Source organism: Cryptomeria japonica, chromosome 9, assembly GCF_030272615.1.
Source record: "Cryptomeria japonica chromosome 9, Sugi_1.0, whole genome shotgun sequence".
Taxonomy (NCBI): Eukaryota; Viridiplantae; Streptophyta; class Pinopsida; order Cupressales; family Cupressaceae; genus Cryptomeria; species Cryptomeria japonica.
The window spans coordinates 221,207,977-221,216,809 of NC_081413.1; positions in this window are offsets into that span (position 1 = coordinate 221,207,977).

Consider the following 8,833-nt stretch of genomic DNA (forward strand, 5'->3'; position numbering starts at 1 on the left):
TGAGAAACTGTATATGACTTAAATAAATATGTTTCAACCCATATCCATACCTCGTGTACTTACCCAGAGTTATGCATACAATCAACCACATAGTGTGTGTACACCTAAAACTAATATTGCAAGTGGTTGTGAGCTTCTTATCCCAATTCAAGAACCACTCAAAATTAGGCATGTGAGCATCTAGGTAATGGGTATACACACATGAATGATAATCCAAGTCAATATGAGCCTACCATCTCAAGTCAAGTAACACTTATTAAGGATAATAAGATTGAACCTTAGATTTCCTATCAGTAGTATGCAAGTGACATTGACTCCACAACATATATTCAAACCTTAATTGATAATGTGATAGGGGTATATTCATTTAATGAAGTTATTGCATTAAAAAAGGTTCAGGGGAAACATTGTGATGAGAATGATTCAAGCAAGGTATTCAAGGATGTTGATGTTGATGATATGATACATTCATTTCCAAGCAGAAAAGAAGCAAATAATATTGGTCATGTGCATGCAAATACTAATAACTTTGCTAATGATGACTCATGTACTTGCGCTTATTCTAATGTGACTTCCTTTGATGACTACAATCATATTATTTATTGTTTTAACGACCACAATAGTATTTATGGATCATATTTAGAGTCTCTATCAGCATATGAAATTGATGGTGACTTTGGTAATATTGATGGTCTTACTAATGAAGACAGTAAAATTATTGAATCCCCTCATCCTCTTTCTATGTATAGAGATGATTGTGTTGGTTATGAATTTGTTACTTAAAGTGATAACATAATAAAATTAAATAGAATGGATGGGTTCCAAGATGAGGTTGCACATGAAATGAGTGATCATATATTGTGATAAGCCAATGGACATGGTATGTATAGTTGGAAGTGACTTTCAAGGGTTCCCAAATTCATTGTATGATGAGACAATAAAGGTGAATAATCCCATATCTTTCCATGTTGTGCTTGAAAATGAATTTCATATGATATCAAACCCATTATACGATGAGATAGAAGCATTTTCAAAGGATTTCTCAATATTGCATCAACTTATGAAATAGATATTGAATCATATGCTCCAAGTGAATGTGGTGTCGATTCGCATGTTGTTGATGTTATATACTCTTTATCAAATGACCCACTCATGCATCATGATGTTTGCATTGATCAAGTTAGGGTGTTACCCTTAATGGAAGATGTTGAAGAAATAGGAATTATTTAAGATCAGTTTACCTCATATTTAATTGATGCGACAAAAATTCAAACATTTGTATTACAAGGTCAGAAGATGGGACAAGCAGTGACAAGGATTGTCAATGTTTTTCAATTGACACCAATAATATTTATGAGATGGATGTAAATAGTTATACAAATGAGGATATAAGATTATTTTAACTTCCTGACAAAAATGGTGATGAATCTAAAAAAATAATTGTTGATGAGAATTCAGATATTCATGTTTACATGAAAAAAACTAAGGACATGTATGGAGTTCATTACAATAATAGTCATGGTCAGAAGAATACTTGTGTTGATTTTAATAATGGAGTCCTTTTAGATTTGTATGAGTTTTCTTTTGAAAACTTTTCTATGAACATGGGAAAGGATTTGAGAGAAGAACCAAGTATGTTGTTGAATAAGGTTGGGTGCCATGACATTAGGAAAGAGGTGATGTACGAAAGTTTTTGTTTTTTTGATCACCTTAATACCCATTTCGTGAATCATGTGTGTAAAATTGACAATGAAAGTTGTTACATTAAATATGAGTATGTATCATTTGTTGAGTATAGAAAGTATGTGTTGTTTCATGATAAATGCTTTTAGTTTTTGCATGGGTGTATAGTGCATACTAATAGAGGTGACATTGGCAATGGTATGTTTTGAAGAAGGGTTGGTAATTTCAGTAGTAATGAGCATAGCTAGGAAGATGACAATGATGTTTTAAGATTGGTCAAAATGCAATTAGATGGAAACTATATCTTTGATATTGGTAAGTACTACTTTTACATTTTTTGGTGGCTTGGGGCCACCCATTGAAGCTTGAAATATGATTTTCAAAATAAAGCATATAGTGGTTAAGAAGCCCAATGAAGTAGGCAGTAGGTTTTCTTTTACCAAAGATTTGAATTCTTCCCATGCTTGCAAGGGGCGTGCATCCCTAACCAAGAGCCATTATTGGGACCTTCAAAATTTAGCAAAATTTGAAGGGCCCATGATGAGGAAATTGATTGCAACAATTATTAGAACCCCTACAAATTTCTCTCAAGTAGCTTGTTTTGGAGGTGAAAAACTTCAAATCCTTAGGTATTTCATAAGTAATCACTTTGGAATCTTGTTTACCTATTATTAGAGAGTGTCCATGTTTGCTTCAAACTTACCAGAAACAGATTTGATGAGTTTTTGAGGTACCTATTTTGGGGGTTCTCAAAGGGTTTGTTATCTGCACATTACTAAATTTGCCAAAGTAGCCATTTTTCAGAGAGTAACATTTTTCTACTAGTTGATTGTCATTGCAAAAGGATTGGTGCTTACAATTTGTAGTGTCCACCCTTGATTTGACCTATTTTGACTAGATTTGACTTTTATATTATACTTGATAGACTTATTTAGACTATATTTGATGATTTGGATGATGATTACTCATGTGCTTCAGTTACTTATTATTGATGTCAGACACTATTGGACATATGTTGTTTTGATGATCTATATGGATGTTGGTACTATCATGATTGATCATGTGATTTGATGATATATGTACTTGATGGATTTTATATGCTCACTATGTGATGGATTATCGATAGATTTGATTTACCATGGTTGTGATGATGATTATGATTACACTAACCCTCCTTCATGATTACATTTGATGAGATGTTTATGAGATGTGTTTGTCTATTGTTTGACTGTCTCCATGATAGAGATGATTCCACATCACTCATTGCGAGCGGGATGTGTCGTCACGATTCTCTATCACTCACTTGTTCTATATATGTATATGTATATGTGGTATTGTCGTTTTGTGGTTGCAAGACTTTGCAGGTACCAGACATCGACTCCACCTGGCTTCACAGGTCTGAGCGTGTCTTTAGTTCCAATGGCTTATGTGGTTCAGAGATGGCATGAGTTCCCCTCACATACTCTAGGTCTAAGTTGTTCACCATGAGTAGTCAGCGTCTTGGCCTAATTCGCCATGTCAGTTAGTAAGGTTGGTCTTCTTGGTATTGTGAGTTCGGTTTATGTCGGTTTATTTACTTGATTATGTTAGAGTAACTATGTGGCTCTTGATGTGTGGTTTTATATTTAGTAATGTTTATTTTAATGTATTTAATTTATTAGTTTTGAACATTTAATTATTTGGCATTTATATTTATTTGATAATTAAAGTTTATTGATTTTATGATTATTTAATATTTGATAAGCCTTATTGTTGTTTACTATTTATTTCATATTTATGATTTAATCTTTAATGGTATTTGATTGTTTAATTATTTATTTGATTTTCTATGGTTTAGTATTTATTTGATATCTTATATTTATTTGGTTCTTTATTTTATTTTATTAGCTTTTGGTTTATTTAATTTTAATCCCCATTTGGATTATTTATTTATAGCTTATGTTTATTTGATAGTTTGACTTTTATTTCCTAAGTGGGGTGTATGAACACATTAAATTAAAATAATAATAAAGCATTCCCACTTTGCTGGATAAGTATATTTTATATTTACTATACCTACCCTTTACTCTCATTGGTTAAACTCAAAATGGGAGAATAAATTATAATATATGGAGGGTTGGTAAAATATATTTTAAAATGAAATATTTTGATTGGTCGAGATTGAGGCTAGGGTTTTTGGTTATTGTTGCTTTTTATTTTCTTTCCCGTGATAGTTTTAGGGTTGGCTATTCTCTAGAATTTTTTCCACCAAGCATTCTTCCCTGGCTTTCGATTTCTTTTACTCTTGGTTTTGGCTGGAGCTTGGTTGGATTTTGGTTTGGCTTTGTGGGAGCTCTTCTTCAGCTTCAATCCATCACTTTAGGTTGTAGGTTGGAGTTCTTTTACTTTTTCATTTTGATTTTAATGATTTCTCTGTTGGAAATTGACACTCAATTGGTTGGTTTCACTATGTTGTCGTTGATGGCAACATGACAATTTATTTTGGCTTCATATTTTGGGTTAATTGTGTACTAGCAGGCACTTCACAGACACTACACCGGCACTGGCACCAACACCGGCAGGTTGAAAGGAATTCTTTGGTTACCGGTAATGCAGGGCAAGATGGTTTAGAATCAGGTTATCAGTATTGGAGGCCGACATCTTTTCGATCTAGCATCGACAATGGTTTTTTGATATTCATGTATTTATGTTATCAAGACGACATGTATATTGTCATTGTAAATATCTTTGTAAGCTGACATAAGGCATGATAAATTGTAAAGGGTATATAGGTCAGTTGACTAGATCATTTTGACATATCATGTGAATATGTATTAGGAAGGAAATAGTGAAGGAGATGCGAAATATATGAGAGAGATCATGTAAGTGAGGATATTTATGTAAGGGGTATTCTGGTAAAGGGTTTAGGGTTTTGGACTGGAACAGACAAAGCTTAATTGAAACTGTATTCAAGCATAGAAGATGTTATCTTTGCAGTTCAATCATTTCTCCAGATTGTAGTCTGGATTTGTATGTAGTCAGTGAGGCTCCTTTTGTGATTGAGCAGTGTGCTCTAGGCTGTAAACTTTCTTACAAGTGTAGGCCCCTATATTTTGTAATATCTCTTCATATGGCCAGTGGATTGATATTGTGGGTCACAAATCCCACCATGGTTTTTCCTCTTTGAGGTTTTCCACGTATAACTCTCTATGTTATGGTATTCATTTATGTGATTGGCTTATTGGTTGCTTTACTTCTTTCAATTTTATATGTACCAGTGTTACTAGTTGGTGTATACATGTTTTAATAAGGTTAAAATTGATCATTCCGGTAGAACATTGATTCACCCCCTATTAGTGTTCTTGGATTCCAACAATTGGTATCAGAGCCTTGTGCCTCAAAGGAAGTTTAACAGCTTGAGGAAGATCATGAATCTGGAATCCATAGATATGAGTTTGGAGAAGCAACTTGAGGTGGCACTTGAAGATTATGATGCTAAAAGGATGAAGAACTTAAAACTACAAGATGAATTGAATTCCTTAGAATTCATTCTTGTCCTACAGGAGAGGTTGTCATCTATTCAAGATAGGAGGAAGGAACTTTTACAAAATAAGGATGATGAAGAGAAAGATGCACTTAAGGAACAGTGTCAGAAGCTGAGTCAAGAGAACATGGTTATGAGAAATGAAATGCAAGCTATAACTATGAGGATGTCTAAAGAGATTGAAGACCGAAAGAAAAAGGAATAAAATCTTGTTGTATCTTTGAAGAACAAATTTGAAGAATGTGGTAGGTTGGTTCATGAGAATGATATGTTGAGAACTGATTTAGTACAATCCCAGAGTAATGAACAAGAGCTTGAGAGACAAATGATATTTCTGAGAGATGATCTGACTATTGCAAGTGCGTATAAAGAAAAATTCAAGATTAGTTCAACACAACTAGATGAGTTATTGAAGAGACAAAGGCAGAATGGTGATTCCAATGGACTTAGATTTGAACAAGGACAGAGTTCCAGTACTACAAATGAAGATCAAAACCATAAGGCACCGGTAAGGCAATTTAATGCTTATAAATTTAATGGTAGATGCTTTGTTTGTAATAAATTTGGTCACATGGCTAGGCAATGTAGAAATAGAGAAAATCAGAACCCTGATTCTGCTCCCGGTCAATGTTCTAAATGTAATAAGTATGGTCATAAGATAGAAGATTGCAGAATGAATGTAAAATATTATGCATGTGGAAAATTTGGACATATGGCTAATCAGTGCAGGTCAAGCAATTATACCGGTTTTAGCAAAGTAATTCAAAAGAACAATGTTACATGTTATGCACGTAGTAAGGTTGGACATATTGCTAAATTCTGTAGAAGCAGAAATCCATCGGTTGGTAATGGAGGATCAAATGAGAAAGGGAAAGAAAAGGTTAATGAAATTCGGCAAGATCATACCCAAAGATGGGTTGGGAAGTCTGAAGATCAATTTGTAGATGGTAATGCTCTGGTTACTTATCAGATAGAGGAGGTTGCTCCTGCACTGACAGGTAGCTCAACCGGTAACTAAGGCAGATGCCTTAGGGGTAGGCAAAATTCATGAAGATGTTGTCCTGGAGAAAGGCGGGAAGATAAAAGAACTAAAAGTATTCATTGAGCCTATTGCAACAAAATATGCATCTGAAGATGACACACCCATGGCATTCAAAAGGGTAATAAGGAAGAAAAATGAAGAAACTAAGGTAGAGGCTAAAAAGCAACCGGTTAAAAAAGTTACTATCAGGGTACCAGCACGGAAGAAAGCACCAAAAGTAACACCTTCAGCCCCATCCGGTATTGGAAAGAGAAAGAAGAAGGATGACATTGATCTAGCAATTGAATCTGGTAATGTAATTGTAGTCACACAAATCTATCCAACTTAATTAAATGAATATTTGCTATTTATTTGATTAAAAATCCACTAGCCATCAGTTAATTAAATTAATATTTAATTAATTCATCTTCAAAATATTCTCCCATTAATTAAATAAATTATTCAATTTATTTTAATTAATTCATTGAATCAAATTCCAATCAATTAAATGAATAAATCCTATTTATTTCATTTAACCCCTTTTCCTCTTTTAAATAAATTAAATAAAACATTTATTTAAATCATTTATCCCCCACCCCCACTTGCATTTTCCTACAAATGCAACTTGCACCTATTTATTGAAATAAATTAATTTTATTTTAATTAAAATCCTATTTTCCCTCACCCACCAAACCCACTTGCAATCCTAACCCCCTTCTAGATTCTTCTAAACCCTTCCTAATTAACCTAATTCATCCCCTAATTATTGTCACATTCCTAAGCAACTTGGAGTCACTTCTCAAAGACTCCAAAGTCTTTGAAAAGCAATTAATGCTTTGTGTGTTCAACAAATTTAACCTTCAAAAGTCTTCCAAACCACTAATGGCTCTTACATGACCATTTATGGTTAATTCAACTTGCACTCATGCGTCTCCTCAAGCATTTATTACTTTGACCATGGTTATCCCTTTTACCCTTGTACAAGAGTTTATCCATTGGATAAAAGCTTTATTCTTTGAATAAAGAATTTATTCACTCAACCCAACCTTGACCTTAACCCCCAAGTTGACTCCTAGGTCATGTCAAGCATTTAATGTTTATTCCCTCTCCTCTCAACCTATCTCATATTGACACTTGTCATCCTGGGATTGGGTTGAAAGCCCTCACATGGATTGAATGTCATTCAATCCTGACCCTTGTTGAGATTACTCAATCTCAACCATCCATTGCTCCATTTTTCCTATAAACAGAGCCCATTTCTTCATAATCCAGATCCTGAAAACTTGTATGCATTTAATCTATAGGCATTTCTAGAGAGAATTTAGCATAAATCACTAATATCTTGTCATTTTGGTTTAAAATAAATCATTTTAGTATCAATAGCATCTAGTATTAGCTTTTTATTCACATTTAGAGCAAATACTTCAATCTCAAACCTCCATAAGCATCCATAGTGCAAAAAGTTGTTGAGAGCTACACTAGTTTGGAACTTAGAGAGGAGAGGAACAAAGGAGAAGGAGCTAAGAGCATGGTAGAAGGCATTTGGAGATGTCTTCTTGCATTTACATTCATAGTTAAATGATTTTACTTTGTTTTTTGTGTCTCTTTTGATATGCCTGCTTAGATTAGTCTTTGATTGAATAACACTAACCTTGACACTTGTTTCTTGTGTTTTTGTGTGTTAAATGACCATAGGTTTTAGTCTAACACTTGCCCTTTTTTCAGAGCATCATTTGGTGAACCCGACGTGAATCCAAACACCTGAAAAAAATAATTTTTTTTTATAACTAACATGTTTGAATGTTGAACTTGACACACAAGTTGCGCTTTAGCGCTTTTGATTGCATTGTAGCGCTATTGCAACTTGTTATTCTAGCGCTATTGTTCTTACAATAGCACTATTGTATCAAGTTTGGCGCTATTGACCTTGTTTTAGCGCTTTTAAACTTGTTTTAGCACTTTTAAAATTGTTCTGGCGCTTTTGCGTTTGCTGTCAAGTTTTTCTTTTAGCATTGTTGTCTTTGTATTAGCGTGTTTGTGTTAAATAACGCTTCTGTTTAAACACAGAGTAGCGCTATTGTAACAGAACGTTGTAAAAAAGACCCTGTAACCGAAAAAGTAAAATTTCTTAGGCTTGTAGAAGCCCACCATAGGTTCGGTTTTTACTAACTGTTTGCTTTTTGTGTAGGTCTAAAACTAACTTCCTTAAAAATCAAAAACTTATTTTTGGTGTTTTAAAATTGAACAAAAGCAATTTTCCCTTTTCTTGCAAGTTAGGATAAATTTATTTTTGGTGCTTTAAAATTGGACAAAAACAACTTTCATTTCCTTGCAAGTTAGGATCATTTGTTTTTAGTGCTTTAAAATTGAACAACACAAATTTGCTTTCTTGCAAGTTAGGATACACACGTTATTTGGTGCTTAAAACAAAACAAGACAAATTTCTTTCTTGCATCAAGCTAAAATTCACACTTCCATTTTGGTGCAAATAAAATTCACAATCAACTTGTTTCAATTTTTGCAAAGCGGTTTACTTCATGCATACGTGCTTCAAATTAAGTTGACCAGGATTTTCAAAGTTTTAGTTTACTCAAACCTTTGCATTT